This window comes from Canis lupus, chromosome 12, assembly GCF_003254725.2.
Source record: "Canis lupus dingo isolate Sandy chromosome 12, ASM325472v2, whole genome shotgun sequence".
In the NCBI taxonomy this organism is placed as follows: Eukaryota; Metazoa; Chordata; class Mammalia; order Carnivora; family Canidae; genus Canis; species Canis lupus.
This window is the reverse complement of record NC_064254.1, coordinates 39750599-39769512: the sequence shown is the minus strand read 5'-3', so window position 1 is coordinate 39769512 and position 18914 is coordinate 39750599. Positions and strand designations below refer to the sequence as shown.

At 38.6% G+C, this 18914-nt stretch overlaps 2 pseudogenes; one reads left to right on the top strand and one right to left on the bottom strand.

Annotated features, from left to right (window-relative positions):
- LOC112658308 (mannose-1-phosphate guanyltransferase alpha-like) overlaps positions 1-9348 on the bottom strand; it is an 85574-nt pseudogene extending 76226 nt beyond the window's left edge.
- Positions 9349-16763: 7415 nt separating this feature from the next.
- Positions 16764-17365, top strand: LOC112658577 (60S ribosomal protein L29-like; annotated as a pseudogene).
- Positions 17366-18914: the final 1549 nt, after the last annotated feature.

Genomic DNA, 18914 nt, shown 5'->3' with positions numbered 1-18914 from the left:
GGGTGGGATGATATGTCAGGGGCCTTTTGCTAACCCCCATCTAGGTACACAGCTCATCCTCACATGGAGAATGCATTTCTTTGGGGATCCCTGGTCCAACATGTATTGGGTCATGGAAAGGAGATAGACTTCGCTGCCCCTGGCTTGCTTGCATATTCATTTTGCAGTGAGCCCTGCAAATTATGTAGCCAGTCCTGATTGGTAGGTGTTCTCCAGTGGATGGATGCTCATCAGGATTTATCCTCCTAACTTCTTGGGTGTTGACCACCTTGACTAGGATAAGTCCTTTCTCTTCAACCCCTTTCTTCTTTCCTATTCAGTTGCTACCATATGTCCTTGGTTTTCCTCTTATCTCTTCTTTCAGTCTGCTTTGCAGGATTCTCTTCCTTAGCTCTTGTCTACTGTTAGTGCTTTAGGGGAGTAGTTTAGAGAGGGGTCAGTTTGAGTTTCTGCCCTCCTCATTTACACATTCCCTTTTTGTAGCTTTATTCCACTGTGTGCTTGACTACCCTGCCTATTTCTGCATCTTCCCCTCAGACCTAGCTTCAGCCTGGCTATATCCCTGTGTGTAGTGACTGAATCTGACTTTTGAGCTTCCATAAGTTCTTCTCAGCTAGCTGAGAAGTTCATCTTTACTAATAATACCTGCTGCTTATTTAGCACCTCCTAAAAGGTAGGATTCTCATTTATAACTTTATAGAAATAAAATTATAAAGGACTCCCAATTTTGCTTCAAGGTATGAATTAATCATATATATTTTATAGATGAATAAACAGGCTCAGCTTAAGAAACCATCTTGAGGTCACACAACTGCTACATTACTGAAGTTAATGAGCTCTTTTGTTACATCTTCTAGGTAAAAGTAATAATAAGCATGTTTATGTGCCAGATATGGTGTTCTAATGGCTTTACATATGTTAACTCACCTTATCAACAATCATATGGGATAGATTCTGTTAGGTAGAGCTGGTGAAACTGAGGCACAGAGGAGCTTAATAACTGAGGTCACACTAGCAGTAGGAGGAAGAGAGCCAGGATTTCAACCAAATCTATTAGCCCCCAAACTCTAGGCTCTAGCCACCACACACGCTGCCTTTCCTGCTCTGTTCTGTCACTATCCAACTCTGAGGAGTTTGGAAAGTGGCCTTTCCATATCTCAGACACTCTACATTTTAAACATCATAGTATACTCTTAACACTGTCTTCACTGGGAATACAACTGGGAGAATGCCAAAGGCATGAGATTTCTTTAGATGAAACATGGTAGATGATAATCTTAAACATAATTTAAAAATCTTGTTTAGCTTTCTATAGTTCCTTTCTCCTATAATCCTATCATATAGTCTCAAGTTATTCTTTTGAAGTTTGAATTGGCATAGTTATATGTGGAAATAATAAAATATTTAAAATGCTGAGATAAGTAACTATGAAGCCAACATTTAAAAAGGTATAATTAATTCATTTATAAAGTATTTATTGAGTGTCTGCTAGGTACCAGGTATAGTACTAGGCTCCAGGGAAACCATAGTGTACAAGACATACTTTCCATCCATGTAGACTTCATTCTCACACAGGAGACAGGAAAGCACTGAGGCTCTAACTCCACAGAGCACAGGAAGCACAGGATCTACAGAAATTCCCAGGCCACAGGTAACAAACTTATCTGCTGTGGCCAGGAACACTAAACAGCCCCAGACAGTCTGTCAGAGGGAGACTTGACTTTAAATCCTAGCTGCATACTGACTATTTCACCAATCAGTGCTTCACTTTCTTCATCTACAAAATGGGTTTTTGCCTCATTGCACCATAAAAGAGATTAAATGAGCTAAGCTATTTAGCATGTACAGCATAATAAGCAGTCACTAAGTGTTAACCAAGATGACTACTCTTATAATTGCCATCATTAGAGCTGAGGCTGAGCTCAAGAAAAGGTAAAAGTGTCTCTTATTAAGGAGCATATTATTCTGAACTGCTCCCACCCACCCAAACGCTTCAGTTGAATAAAACCTTACAGCACTCAGGGACAGGCTAAAGGAGCAGTGGAGCCCACCAAGTCTCACTCAGCCTATCCAAGCAGAGGACAGAAGACTGAGTTTGTTGCTGAGAGAAAATCCCTTAATAACTGGAACAAGTCCCTTGCCTGTTTTAGTGATAGTCCCGAGGACATGTCCAAATTACAGATATGTGGCTGCTCTTTTGGGGAGCTGGCTGCCTGCATAATTGCTGAGCTGAGCACTTTGGTTCTTGGGTGTTGAATGCTGTTGGAGGCAACTTTATGAAATTAGTCTCCTGAAGATGCTGCATCTACTTGAGTTTTTCATCACATTCACATGGGACAGCCACTTCAAACTGCAGATGTGCATTTTATGTGTTTTAGAACATAGAGACTTTCTTTTCAGTATACCTGATGTAAGTGCTCAAACTTCTGGTCATCTTAGTTTCTCCTCCCTCTTCGGTCCTCACATCTATCCCAAATACATTAATCTCAAATCTGTTTATCTAGCTCTCTATCTATCCATCACTTGTAAGGGCCAAAACAAATTAAAAATAAGCTTAATTATCTGTTGAAAATAAAGGAAGAGACTAACTACCCCCTGCCCACCTCTGAGAGCATTTACTTTAGAAAACTTATAAATTCTGTCTCTTTGAAATGTACATAAATCTTTTTAACAGATAATCTCTTTACAGATATGATCCAGAAATGTCTTTCTCAAAGACTTGGGAGCCATGTCTTTGAAATGTAAACATCACAGGAGCTATTGTCCCTGTCTTCCATTGTCTGGGGGAGAGTAGGCATCTAATTTGGCAGTGCCTCACCACAAGTTGCAAAGCTATCTCTTTCCTGATGATATGAATTTATTTTTCCTTTGGATAAAGCCAATTAGCAAACATGTATGGCCACCCTAGTTACCAGGTGAATGTAGGATGAACTGTGTGACAAATGGTGCTGTCAAGGCTTCTTACTGAAGACCACTCATTGCTAATGTTGAGAACATGTATGGAATAGGTTGTGTCTGCTCAGCTCTTTAAAAGAGTGAGATTCCATTGCATCTGCATTCTCTTAGCAAGTTGCCTGTAATGTGCATCACATTAATGCTTATTCAATAACAAAAGTGTTTTCTTTCTTTCCTGTCTTCATGAAGAGATTTTTCTGGGAGGAGATTTTACTTGTAATTACATTTCTCTGTCTACTTACCTATCTCTTTCTCTCTCTTTCCATTTCTGTCATATCACTTTATTTGCCATATTTATCTGCCTACAGTATTTCTCTCTTGCTTTTATTTTTGCTTTCTCCACATAGTCAGCAGTATGAACTTTAAAAATGAAACTCAGGAGGCTAGTTGGTGGCACAGTTGGCTGCACTTTGCTCTTGGTTTCAGCTCAGGTTGTGATCTCGGGGTTGTGAGAGTGAGCCCTGTGTGGAGGGCTCCATGCTGAGTGTGGAGTCTGATAAGACTCCCTCTCCCTCTCCCTCTGCCCCTTCCCTCTGCATGCATGCAGTCTCTAAAATAAATAAATACATCTTTTAAAAAATTGGAGCTCAGGATATGTCATTCTTCTTCCTAAAATCCTTCAGTGGCTCCCATTGTGGCTCAAATAAAATCCAGAGTCCTGTAAGCCCTAAATGGCTCTTTTCCAACTCACCCACGGCAGCTCCTGTCTTTCTATTTGCACATTATATTCCAGCCATGCTTGCCATTTATTTCAGTTCCCGAAATGTATCAAGCTGTTACTCATCCAGGGCTTTTCCACATGCTGTTCACTTGGCTTGGAATACTCTTTCCCTCACTCCCTACGGTTTATCAATTTAGCACAGCTTACCCTGAATGTCCACTCCCCAGAGAGACCATTCTAAGCAGATTGTTCTTATTACTTATAACATTGTTTTCTTTTTCTCATCAGAGGGCTTATCACTCTTCATGACTATGTGTTTATCAGCTTGTTGTTTGTTTGTGACACAAAGACAGGGACTGCACATCCCCATCCCTGCCATTGTCAACCCACTGCTACCAAGGCATCTGAAACATGGCATAATCCCACAGCTATTAAATATGTAGATCTCCACTGACGTTCATTTTAAAGAGAAATATCTCAGTATTTTCCCCTTTTTCCCTGTTTGTGCTTTTTCCTGTTGGAGGGCTGGACTGACACTGAAGAGATGCATTTGGAACATTAAAGTTGCCAGGGAATATAACAGTTTCAGAGCTTAAAAGCCTATGAATCCCAATTGAGTGCTTTCTGGTTTTTTTTACTAGCACTCTGTTAGTTAAATTATAGATCTAAAGGGTGAGGTCTGCAGCACTGCCACACTTGATGGCACGCTTAGGAGACTAGGAGCTCCATAAGAGTGAAAAGAGCTCTCCTCCATCTATTAGATCATTGAGATGCTTTTCAACTTGCATTAAAAGTCAGTACTGTACTGGACAGAATGAAGGGTTGGGAGGTGTGGCAGGGCTCCCAGTCCAGTAAGATAGATGGAGGTGCTGGGTTTTGCTGTGGGTATGGTTGAAGAAAGTGCTGAGCAACAACAGGTCAATGAGGACAATGTGGATCACTGATGCACATTTTACTGCAGAAGTTCAAGAAAGAGCGATTTGAACAAACCTGAGGCCAAGTTTGTGAAACATGTAACATTCCAAACAAGATTACTAGTAGTTAAGTAGGTTTGGAGTCTCTTAGTGTCTTCTGTTTTGTCTTATTTATTTATTTATTTTGTATTCTAGTGGCTTCAAAACATTGGTTGCTGGTTTTATTTCTCAAATGCCTTTACCAAACACATTGATGAGCCTTAATAGTATTATTGATGACAGTGGAGGATCTTGCTGCACAGTTTTATTAATGAAGTACAGAATGACTTAAATAATATGATTTAAATAGAGATATCATCTACCTCTTCCCTGTACCCTTGTGGACTAAGTAGGAAGGATGCTGGGGGAAAATAAGTTTGTCTTCATGCACAGCTGACAAGGTTGATATTTGTGATTTGATAGTTAGTTTTAATTAATTAGAAGGCCAGAACTTTGGCTCTAACTCTAGGCAGTTTTTGCTTGCTCTGGATCAGCTATGGAGAATCAGATTCTCCTTGGTCTGTGGTTCATACCACTGCCTCTCTGCTTCTATGCGGGCTGCCAGGCCTACTGCCTTTTGTTCTGGAGCCCCCAGTCTCCAGTCAATAATGCAAGATGAGCCAAGTGTTTCTGCAATTACTTTCTCACTCAACTTTTCCATCTCTGAAAATGCAGTTGCAGCACTTCTGGTCATTGACCCACAGAGTGAAAAGTATCAAATGTTATCAGTGGCTGACTCTTTTCTTGCTCAGCTCCTCTCTACAGATAGGAGAGATTCATGTCAAGTTCACCCATTGTTAAGAACAGAAAAGTCAGTGATTTCCCAAGAGTTTCTTCAGAAAACTGAATCTCATACGAAGTCTGAATCCTTGGGCTTGAGTCCCTGCCTGCAGGTCAAAGGAACCAAGATTTAAACAACCAAGTCCCTTATTAAACTATCAGTCTTTTTTTTTTTTTTTTTTTTTTTTTACCTCTGTCTGCCTAAGATTGTAAACATCTGTTGCTTTTATTTTATTTTAATTTTATTTTTATGCCCTGCTGCTTTTAAAACACTTTTATACCATTTTAAAATCATAATTGTCAGGATTTCAGATCTGTGCTGCATTGTAATTATCTAGGGACTTTTGGAATACTTCCTGGCTTAGTCCCATCTACTAAGTCAGATTCATGGGAATGGGGCCTAGGAATTTTCATTTTTCACAAGCTCTCACAAACATTTCTATACTCATGAATGAGCAGTTGAAACTTCCTGAAGCATATGGCACATGGTAGATGCTTCCACAGTAGTAAATGTTAATATCTTAACCTATTGACATGAGAATTCATCAGAAATAGGATTAAAATGCTCATTGCCTTATTCAATGCATCATGCAGAGAATTTTTGCTTATGAATATGCTCTCTCAAACAAGACTCACTGCCCTGAAATGAATGATTTGATAATAAGGGCAAGCAACACGTTTATTGCCACAGCTTTGTTGGTTTTTATAGAAATCAAAAATATATATAAGTTCATGGTTAATGTTACCAGGCAATGATGTAATGTAATGTGGGTAGAGATTATTTGGTGGCAGAATGTATTTGTAAAGTTTTATATAATACTCTAGTCTTCTTTTTATATAATCATTAAGGATTTAAGTCACTTAAATTGTTCAGTTATAATTTACTACCTTACTGGTATATGTTGTAGAAGCTATCCACACTTGGATTTGGGGATCACAAAATGTCTTGGAGATATTTATCATTGTATGTGTGGGGGCTTTAATAACATCTCCTTAATCACTTTGCATAGGAAATATCAGCATGTTGGAAAAAGTGGAAATAAGATCTGATTTTTCCTCCTTGATATGGGTTATAAACACTGGTGCTTATACTGGTAGAAGGCAGAGCATTATGACATTGTGGAGAGTAATCTTGGGCTTTCTGATATTTTAAGACACAGTGTTTTAAGTCATTTCTAAAGGGAATTTCCATCATTTGACATTTGTCATAGTGGCTGAAATTTTCAAACTGCTGTTCATCAGGATCAGTTTGTTAACTGACTTGTGTGTGCTGCGCTATTATCAGCACCCCATTCCTAGAGAAACTTCTTACTTTCTGAGCCATCTGTTACTGGATCCTGGAAGATAATCCCAAAAGGATCATAAGCAGTTTGTGAGTTAGTCAATGTGGCTGGGCTAAGGAACTTCTTACCTTGGAAGACTTTTCTTTTATTAATTAGAGTCAGAGGCTCTGGGCCCAGTGCTTGTGCTGTGCAATGTTGCTTTGTGCTCTGAAACCTGCAGCACAGAGCTGGATGGAGCTTATAGAGGACTTTCAGTCCACTCGTTTATCTTTTGTCTGTCCCCTGCATGGAATAACTGCTTTCTTTCCTAGTCACTTTCATAGCCTTATGCATTGTCTTACGTAGGAACGACTTCATGCGGGTGTGTACAAACTATACAAAGATAGCAGATCTTACTTATGATACATATTGCATAAGTTAAAGAAAAATTACATGGTACAGGAAAGTGATAAGAGCAGAACTTTGTTTTATTGGGGGTTCAAGGCTGTTCTTTTTGCTTTGTCAGTGGTGTAAACTAATGTGTACCTGGAAACAAGTGGAAGGTACTTTCCAGAGAAAATGAGAAGGAAAGATAGAAAACAAAACAAAACACCAAACCCAAATGTTTAGAGTCATTTTCTGTTTGTTCCCAAGTAGGATGAATTGAAGAGAGACTTAGCACTTCTTTGTGAAAATAGCACATTGTTAAACCTTTGTTTCCTGTATTAGTCCTCTGCTCCCACTCTTGTGTTATAATCATTGGATTTAGTCTGTTTGAAGATTGATTAGGAATGGATGAAAAGCAGAAAACATCCATTCTTGGAAAAGGGGAAAGCATATGGCAGAACCATAAGTTTTGTATTTAAAGAGAAAAAAAAAAAAGAATAGGGAATGGCTGTGTTTTTGCTTTAATCCAAAGTGCTGAGCTGCACTGTAGAAAATTCTTATATAAATATTTCTCATTGCTTTATTTTAAATCCTACTATAGGAGGTCAAAATGACAACATCCCCCCCCGCCCCAACAAGGTTCCCTGGGGAGTGGAGAGGGAGGCCAGGAGTGTCCTGGCCACTCACATTGCTCCTGGCATGTGAAGATCCTGCCTGGCTTCCTCTGTTCCTTTTGGACCCAGGTGAGCCATGCAGGCAGTAGTCTCAAGAGGAGTGAGAAGGACTTGGAGAGGTGCCTTCTGGTAGTCCCCCTCAGAGGATAATCTGGTTGGTGAAGCTGCTGCTTAGCTCCTTGTGTGACAGAACAATCCAGTTCAGGCTAAGCACCTCAATAGGGATCCGGACACAACAGCCTAGGATGGTGATGGCAGACAGCAGCTTCCCACCCTTGAAGAGGCTCTCCCTGTTCATGTGCACTTGCAGGTTGTTGGGATTGGGGTCATCGGGGTACCTCCACATGGGCCTAACACTCTACAGTGCTCCCCTAGCCCATAGTGGTATGTGGAACACATGTGTGCTCCTGTAGCATGGCTTTGTGGAGAATAGCACTCTCTTGGAGCTACACACCCTTGCTTATGGTCATCTCCTCCCCAGTGGAGACATTAGGGCCCAGCACAGCTGAGGGAGCCACCTTAGCTATTGGGTGGATGTAAACATTTCCTCAGATTTATGGACCCCCTGGGGTGTGCTTGGCCGGTTGTTCTGGGTAAGTGAGCGGGTGCTGGCCCAGGTAGAGGCAGGAGGCATAGAGGGCTGAGCCTGTGGACTTGATCTGACTCCAGATACCATCAGTGAGGCATGGCTAGATCTGGCCCTGCTGGACCAGGGACTAGAACACATCCTGTTCCAGGTAGATGGTGCCCGCTCCTGGCCACAGACCTGAAGAGTCCCCCAGTTGCCCATCCTGCTGGTTACATTGGAAGAAATCCCCAAGGGGCTTCAGGGCTCCCAGAGAGAAGAGATACATACCACAGTTGATGATGTCACTAACAATGCTGGATTTCTCCACATAGTGTAGGACCTTGTGTGTCTGTGGATTCTCTACGATGCAGCTATAGTTGAGGGATTATGTCCCATTAGCTGTGGTGCCAGGGAGCAAGAAAGAGTGAGGCTGGTGTCTGTAGGCATCCAACACATCACTCAAGGGGAAGTCAGAGCAGACATCAGCATTGAGCACCAAGAAGGCCTCAGGACCCCAGCCAGGATCTGGTCCTAGGAATGGTAGAGACTACCTCTTGTGCTGAGGGGTGCAAATTCCTGCAGGTATCTTACTGGAAGGTTAAACTCCTAATGGACAGCCGCTAGAAATTGGGTGAGAGGTTCATCAGGGTGGTAGAAGACAATGAGCAGAATCTCTTGCATCACAGAGACCTGGGCAGAGGCCTCAATGTGGTACTGTGTCATTGGGACCCCCACCACTGGAAACAGGGGTTTGGGGATCTCAAAAGACAAAGGTCTGAAGAGAGTCCTCTTTTGAGACCTCCAATCAGGATCACAGCTTTGAGTGTGATGGCAATTGCTTCCTAAACCGCTAGCTCCTTTATTCCAGCTCTGCCACCAGCTACTCCACTTTTTTTTTTTTTTTTTTTTAATAGTGGAGGAGACTTTGAGACTTTTAAAGTTTAGGGGGCTACTCATCCCAAAGAAATGAATACAGGAGAAATAATTTTGCTTATGTCACCTGAACTATTATATCAGTTAAATTGTGCCACTTCCTCAAATATCGATTGAATCCAGTTTGCCTCGCTCTTGTCTTTTCTTGTTCTGCACTACTTTCCTGGGATCTCATCCCTTGTACAATTTCAGCTACCAACAAGAAACTAATGAAACCCAAGGCTAGATTTTATTGAGAAAACTTAATATTGCCTTGCAGAGGCTAGAAGGTAATGCTTTATTTTCTAAGAACCATTGGCATGTGGTGCAAAAGGAGAAATATCTGTTTGGATTATGAGGATATTATCTAACAAAAACTCTGCTGGTTTTTAACTTGTTTAATTATTTAAAGGTTATGATTCTTATTATAAAAGCCATTATTCTTAGTTTTATATTTAATCAAGGACAAACATTAGATGCAGTGGAAGATATACTTAAGTAGTTTTCAGAAATTATGAGAAACTGTGATAGAGAAGATAGAATTCTTTTCTTTAGATGATCAAATATCATGTTTTATTTTTACTTATCTTAGTCTTTGAAGAATACAATTTTTATGCATATAGATAGATAGATAGATAGATAGATAGATAGATAGATTTTTTATTTGCCAAGTCTCTCAATATGTTGATGTCACACTGCAGATATTTAATATATATTTTTAAATAAATTACTGATACTAAGAAGATGATCCAGACTTTGAAAGTTCCAATTAAAGATGAGAGAAGGATCTCTGCAATGGGATATCTGGACGTCTGTTATTTAATTAATTAATTTATTTATTTATGATAGTAACAGAGAGAGAGAGAGGCAGAGACATAGGCAGAGGGAGAAGCAGGCTCCATGCACCAGGGGCCCGACGTGGGATTCGATCTTGGGTCTCCAGGATCGCGCCCTGGGCCAAAGGCAGGCGCTAAACCGCTGCGCCACCCAGGGATCCCTGAACGTCTGTTATTTAATACTGAATTTCTACTTTTCTGAATTTAAACTTTTTTCTAGAAGGGCACCCCCCCCCAAAAAAAAACACCCTCTTTTGAGGAGTAGCTTCTTTTTGGATAATGTAGACATCTCTTTGTTTGCTTTGTCATGTTCACCATGATCAGTAGATATTTTTTATTGCTTATTGATTTCCTAGATTCTGTAAATCTCTTAAATTGGAAGGCATTAAGCAAATATAATTGAAATAGGGTAAATCAAACTTGCTTTCTGTAACAACCTCAAAGTCTAAAATAATCTGTGCTTTTGGGAGCAATGCTTGCATAAGGGGTTATTTGTATCATCATAAGCCAGTTTGTGTGTTTGTTTTTTAAAAGCATAAACCAGTTTATGAGCTGAGCTCTTTATTATGCTGAAAGGCTTCCCTCAGTCACAGTGTATAAAATCACCACTGCTGTTGGGAGGAATTACAACTATTTGGGCTGAAACCTTACTTTAGGCAGAATCCAGGGAGGGAGATTAGAGGGTAGGCTAGGCTGAATTAGGGTAGTTACTTGGGATAGATTCTATTGGATTTGGGAGGGGAGGGACTAAGGGACAGCTGTAATTTAGGAAAATTCAAAAGAGAAGTTTGACTTTAAGGTCTTTTCAACTTTGTGTTATCTCCCCTGTCTTAGAGTACTAGGTTTTCATTCTGATCTTTGCCTCTCTGCTCTTCCTTCTCCCTCAAACAGGCTCTAACTTTGAATGCTACCTTGATCTGCTCATTAGGGAAAAGCTCAAATTAGCTCTGAGCGCTACTTTTGTCCCTTATTTTCTCTGCTTCTGACTTTTTTTTTTTTTTTTTTTTTTTTTTTTACCTTCTAAATAAAACTTTCAGCAAGATACAGAGAGGAAATATGCAAACTTGGAATTCAGACAGACCCTATGTTGAAGTCTTGACTTTTCCCTTTTCATTATCTGTTGTGGGCAAGTAACACCCTGGCCCATAGACTTACGAGTGAAGTTGTGCTGATTATATATATTGGCAATAGCTGGAAAAACTTATCAACTCAGCCCATTTTCAGAATGGACCTAATCTTATGTGGAGCTACTTAGAAATACACAGAGAGTCCAGGATAGTGCAAAAAAAAATTCATGTGTCTTCCCAAGGTCACTTCTCTGAGCTAGTTTCGCTTTTTCAGGGCACTGGAAGCTCTCTTATCTGTCACCTTTTTCATTTTTTTTGCTTCTTCCCACCTAAGTAAGTTCAGTTTCCCTGTAGCCAAAGCTCATTTATCTCTAAGAAGATGTCCAGGTATCCTGAATATTTAAGTGGAACATCAATAAAGTAAACTGACTATCCTTTTATTAATATCAATCTCTCAAAGGATAATTTTGATATATTCTTATACATGAAGACTTTCTGTCTTCCAGGAGTAAAGATGGGGAGAGGCTGAAAGAATGAAGGAAAAAGAACAGTAGATGGGTTTTTCCATTAAGCTGGGGGAGAAGGGATGCCTGGGTGGCTTAGTGGTTAAGCTGGGGGAGGACGGGGCCAGACAAATATGTGAAAAGGCACAGAACCTGGTTCTGCCACATGATTAAAGCACCCACACTCAAGAGATAGTCTAAAACAAACAAAACCCCCTGATCTTATATCCATTTTTTTCCACTAATATGTATTAACAAAATATTTAATTAAACCAAATTTCTACTAAAGGATTAAAATGTATATAGTGGGGAATGGAAGGGATAGACTAAAAAAAAAACTTTATACAGTTTGAAGCTACTGGGGGAGACATTTATGTGTATTGAGTTCTACAACAGTGAATTATTATTATGTTCATATAGGCAATTTCTATCTTGTTATTAACTCTCAATCTACCAGAAAAAAAGGTGCCATTAATTTTGTCCTAAATTTTATTTAATTAGGATATTCAATTTTATATGTGCTTAGCCTTTATTTTTTTTTATAAATTAGTATGCACTTTCTTTTTTTTTAAGATTTTATTTATTTATTCATGAGAGACACACACAGAGAGAGGCAGAGACACAGGCGGAGGGAGAAGGAGGCTCCATGCAGGGAGCCTAACATGGGACTCCACCCTGGGTCTCCAGGATTCATGCCCTGGGCTGAAGGTGGCGCTAAATCGCTGAGCCACCCGGGCTGCCCTGTGCTTAGCCTTTAAATTTTATAACTAATTTAGTATATTTTTCTTTGCAGGACTCAGAGGGCCAGTATTTGTTGAGTATAGCAAGTCCTAGCAAAATAAGATGAAGGACACTTTAATTAATTACATGTGGTCTGTACCATTTTTTAAAATAAAATGTTTCCACTCATTTTTTTTTTCCTTTTATAAATGTTCAGTAGCATACCATTACACGATTAAGGAAATTATTTCTTGGGTTGTCAGAGGAGGTAATAGAAGATAAAGACTGTGGTATGATAAAGGGGTATAAATTATTCCAGGAACAACAGAAAAGATTTTTAAAAAGTTGTGATATATTATATCCACAGCTCTTCATAATAGCTTCCAAACACTGCTATAAAAAGCCCTTGTCTCTTCTTTTTCTTTCTTTCTAGTTTTACTGAGATAAAACTGGCATGCAGCACTGTACTAGTTTAAGGTATATGGCATAATGATTTGGTATATGTATCCACTGCAAAATAATTACCACAATAAGTTTAGTTAATATCCATCACGTCACATAGTTACAAATGTTTTGTGATGAGAACTTTTAAAATTTACTCTCTTAGCAATTTTCAAATATATAATACGGTATTGTTAACTATAGTCACCATGTCATACATTACATCCTCAGAATTTATTTATTGATAACTGGAAGTTTATGTCTCTCTCTTGTTGAGTACGTGTACACTATTTGTCTCCAACCTACCCTATCTTGCCCCTGAAGACTAAAAATTCCAAAAGAGGCATTCTTAAGAAAGCAGTGCGGTTTTTTTTAAAAAAGATTTTACTTATTTATTCATGAGAGATACAGAGAGAGAGAGAGAGAGAAAGAGAGAGAGAGAGAAACAGAGACATAGGCACAGGGAGAAGCAGGCTCCATGCAGGGAGCTCGATGTGGGACTCGATCTCGGGACTCCAGGATCACGTCCTGGGCCGAAGGCAGGTGCTAAACCGCTGAGCCACCCAGGGATCCCAGCAGTGTGTTTTATTATGATTGAGACTTCACTAAAATACAGGGAATCTGTGCTTATTCCTTTACCTAGTAAAGGAAATGTGGCATGAAATCCAAGCAATTTCTGCAACAACTGTTTGGGAATTCTTTATGTTTCCCTTCTGAGGTAGGACAATAAAATTTCTCAGTAAGACATAAAGTGGACAGGATCATTAAAATATGGCAAGTATTGCTCTTTAGGGTTCTTAATAAAGAATAATAAAACCATAACTATTAGAGATTGTTATAGTGGAGTTTAGATATTTAGTGAGCATCAACTATATGGCAAGCACCACAATAGATGCTCCATGTAGAAAGATAAAGAAATTGTTCTCATCCTTGAGAAGCTCACTACCAAGCTAAAAAGGCAGATATTAAAAAGAAATAATTATATTAAAATGTGATACTTAACAGTGACCTGGATAAAATGATGAAAGAAGTTTTAAAAGTGTTTATTTATAGTCAAATGGTAGCTTAGACATTGAGGATGCTTGGATCAATGCATATCTGCTATGAAAGAGGGCACATACAAGGCACTTCAGAGGAATTCTTCATAGGAAATGACAGAGGAAGGTCAGAGATGTTCATATGCTGGCTCATGCAGGATCATTTATCAGACCATCCAATTATAAACATATTGGGCAGAGTGTGAAATGCTAAAAAATGATGTGAACTCTGATTTAAAGCGATTTTGGGGGAGACGAGATCTGACAAATGAACTGGAATTCAGCAGCATGTATCCTTTAAGAGAACACTGAAGTGGAAATTCCAATAATGTTTCTTACAGTAATAATGGAAACTTCCTTTAGATTGCAAGCACCATTTAACTGGATTTGGATCCCAGCTCTGCTGCTTATTTTCTCTGCAACTAGGTCAACTTCTTTGACCCTCAGTTTTCTTGCCTCTATACTCCACCCTCATTGAGCACATAGAGCTTTTGGGGGGATTAACCCATGCACAAATTTATTGGGCATTATGTTAAATGTTTTTCATACGTATCGAACACAATATTTAATAATTTCAACATATTATATCCTTATTTGACAGGAGAATAAATCAAAGTAGTTATTCCAAGAACACATGGCTGTTTGTGGAGCCTAGAATGGAATTCTGATCTATCTTACTCCCAAATCTGAGCTTATATAAACTATGTTCTCATTTGACAGAAGGATAACACATGAAGGCACTAAAAAAAAAGTCATTTCTGTTTAGTTAATTAATCTGTGATTACTTAGTACCAACTGTATCCTAGGCATTCCATTCAAAGCCAAAGGTAAAAAACTTATCAATAGAGATTTCAGTGAGATAAAAAATGATATAATCTGCTATTTGTCAAGATAGGGAATGATAAACTCAAAGATCAGACCTCATCTCTCATGGATATCATCTGCTAACACTTGAAAATTTCAGCCTTCAAGAAGACAACTTATGGAATAATTTTCAACTCTAAAATCTAAGTTATACAACATTAAAGTATTCTATGGATATATAGCTATCAATATACAAATGAAAAGATTAAAATTCTGAAAATAAATTTTAGAAGAATATGAAGTCTAATATATATCAATATATAACAACTTTTGTATCTATATCTATCTGCCATTATATTAATCTGTATATATCAAGACAATATCAGAATTATGCATGAAAAAGAGTTAACACCTGATAACCATGTCCAAGTTTAAAATAACAGTGCTCATTAAGAAAGATTTTGAGGGCTATAGGGGAAGGGTAATTAGGAGTGGGTTAGCTGAGTAATGATTGAAAATGTGGTTTAACAAGCAAGTACTGTATGAGAGTATGAAGATTAAAATTAGCATGGGATATGAAGGTAATTACAACTTGTTATTACTAGAACATGAAGAATAAGGCAGAGTTATTGTGAAGTCACTTGAAAAGGCAGAAAGACAGGCTGTTGTGATTTTTTAAAATATTTTATTTATTTATTCATGAGAGAGAGAGAGAGAGGCAGAGACACAGGCAGAGAGAGAAGCAGGTTCCATGCAGGGAGCCTGACGTGGGACTGGATCCCGGCACTCCAGGATCAGGCCGTGGGCTGAAGGCAGCGCTAAACTACTGAGCCACCCAGGCTGCCTGGCTGTTGTGATTTTATTGAAAATTTGCACTGCTGGATTTTTAAAATTATTATTGCATAGGTTTTTGCAGTAGTAAAAAGGAAGAGAAATAGAGAGCAGGTTGGCCATAGAAGCATCAGCATTAATGCTGGGGATATACTGGGGCAGTATAGACTGAAATGGGATGAATGTAAAAAAAGAGATCAGAAGACAATAAAAAAGAGAAAGATCCAGATCAGCTTTAGGTTTGTATATACCTCAAAAACTTCAGGTCTTCACTCCCTGTTGAGGAGGGACTGGTGATTAACACAAGCTTCACTCTGAATTTTAAATTATATAAATGCATGTGTATATACATGTATGTATCTATATCTAATATATACTTATCTATAAGTGCTTAATTGTAAATTCACACAATCCATTTCTTTGGTCTTCATAAATACATTTTATTTAAGTAATTAAACGTGTTAAGCATCTACTATATTTGAGGCTCTCTATTAAAAGCTTGACTTACTAAGATGAATAAAACATTGATCTTGGCACTTTAAGTACCAGTGAACAGTGAATGAACCAGGTGAATGCAAATGATGATTATAATTGCCTTTCTGGTTTCTAAAGCAAGTCGTCTTATTTCTTACCTTTCTAGACCTACTGTCCTCATTTATGGCTTTCACATCTCTCAGGTTTTAGTAATCCCCAACCTGTGAGAGAGGTGCATTTCTTTACCTATCAGTTCTGGAGGACCATACTGGGAAGGTGGTCCCCTGGTCTCTCATTTAAGAGAAGAGGCTCAGAAAAATAGTCCTGCCTTTAAACTTATTTAACACTCCCAAATAATAAGGACATAGACTTTTGATAAAAATCCCTTATTCTATTTACCTGAACTATACCTCAACATAAATTATACTGCATATTCTCAGGTTTATAATTATGTGGAATCTATTTGTAACTTGCTTAAATGAGACTAAAAAAGGGAATTATGTACTCAAATCCTAGACTAAATAAATGTAGGCAAATATGAAGCCATTTTTCACTTCTATTGATAATTTGAAACATAGCTTCAAGAATCAGTTTTAATTGGAGAATTGAAATAATAAATCAGTTAGCAAAGTCAGCTGTTTAAGAATCAGACATATTAGTTTTTTCTGCCTCTTGCTCCATTGCTTTTTTAAGCGTTGGAAAATTCTATGATTATATTTAAAAATATGTTTTTTAACAAAGCAAGTAAACTCTGATATCCATTTAAAATATGTGTTATTTGTGATTGGATTATTTAAACAGAAAACTGATCATTTATTTTAGATTTTTTGTCATAACATTAAGAAATACTATGTATATATTGAAAATATTTGTTATTTTGAAAATCAAGAGCTGCGGGCTTTGGTGCAGATATGGCCAAGTCCAAGAACCACACCACGCACAACCAGTCATGAAAATGGCACAGAAATGGCATCAAGAAACCCCAGTCACAAAGATACAAATCTCTTAAGAGGGTAGACCCCAAGTTCCTGAGGAACATGTGCTTTGCCAAGAAGCACAACAAGAAGGGCCTGAAGAAGATGCAGGCCAACAATGCCAAGGCCATGACTGCGCATGCTGAGGTTATTAAGGCACTTGTCAAGCCCAAGATCCCAAAGGGCGGCAGCCGCAAGCTCAATCGACTTGCCTACATCGCTCACCCCAAGCTAGGGAAACGTGCTCGTGCCTGCATTGCCAAAGGTCTCAGGCACTGCCGGCCAAAGGCCAAGGCCAAGGCTCAAACCAAGGCCCAGGCTATAGCTGCGACCGCGGCTCCAGCTCCTGCTTCTACTCCTGCAGCAGCGCAGGCTCCCAAAGGTGCCCAGGCCCCCACAAAGGCTCCAGTGTAGAGGCTTCTGCCTGCCAGTGTGAGGACGGAAGGACTGGTACCACCCCTGGGCTTCTGTCTGCATGGGCCTGGTGTCCTCCTGTGCTATTTGTACAAATAAACCTGCGGCAGGATCTGTCAAAAAAAAGAAAAAGAAAATCAAAGTAAAGCCATTTTAGAAGAAAACAATGTTACATAATATGATTGGAAAAAAAACATTCACCGACACAGGTTCTTTTTCCTATTCACAGAGGAAAACACAAACATAGTTCATCTCAAAGCATGAAACAAATTGATTTTTTTATTATTGTAATAAAAACCATATAACAATGATATCTGCCTTTTAACAAATTTTTGAGTATACAGTGTACTATATAACAGCCTGAGGTAGAATATAGTTCATCTATTCTCAAGCTTTGCTGCAGAATTATATTAACATGGTGAACTTCCTGGTGAAGATACCCAATTGATCTATCCTTCTAAAAACATTCTATTTTATTTTAGAAAATATTCCAGAAAAGCTTTATTCTCAAATTCTTCCAAAACAATCAATTCTTTACTAGTGATTAACCTTTCCATATGTAGCTATTTTTAATGTCAACCAAAATAATACTATTTTACTTGAAATTTCTTTATAATAATTTAGCAACTTTTCACAGCTAATTTTAATCATTTAAAAACTTTTAATCAAGTACCAGAAGAAGATGGCCATCATTGCAATGGCATATGTAACAGGAAGCAAAGTGGACCCATCTTATCAACTAAGCTGTGTATATCAATCTCAGATTTTTTTCTTTTTACTATAATCAGTTTCCATATTAATCATGCTAAATTCCTAATTCTCCGTCCCATATCTCTCCTCAAAATTATGCAGAGACTCTCCTTTGATTATTGGACATATCCAAATTATTTTATGTGGCATTCAATACTTTCTGAAACCCAGTTCCAACTTAGCTTTCCTGTCAAGCCTCACCACCTAGGGACAAAACATAAATGTTTGTTTGTAGTAGCACATCACAGAAGGCAGGTATTGGACAGAGTTGAAAATTAATTCAAGATTCACATAGCAGGACAGGAGAGATATGGGATATAGAGCCTGCACTAGGGATTGCTCTGAAGATGGGACACCAGTCAACCTCAGAAAATGCCCAGTCATCTCAGTTGTAATGCTGAGGCTGGAGTGGAAGGTTCAACCTGGTAGGATCCTTGTGTAGGGAATCCAGTAGTTGGTACCAGAGACCACAGGGTGAGAGGGATGAGAAGTGGTTTATGCCAGCAGTTTAAGAATAATATCAGGTTCTAATATACACAAGAAATGGTAGATAAGGTAGATTATCAAAAATAAGAAGAGGCAAGAGATATTCCCAAAGGGGTAAAGAAACAGGTGCTAGGTTTTATCTGAAGGTGAGGTCCAGAATCTCACTGGTAGAGATAAAGCAGCAGTAGTATAGGAGTCTGGTGGATTTGGGGTTTGGGTTTGAGAATGACTTAATTTTAAGACTCATCAGATAAAAGGACTGAGATTGTTGATGCACTTTTTGCCTTAGTCAGAACTTGCTAAGGGACTAAGCTAGACTAAATATTCAGGAAAGAAATATCAGAAAACTTAGATGTGGACAAGCAAAAACATCAGAGAAGGAGAAATGATAAGAAGCTGATGTTTTCAACCTTACCTCTCACTCC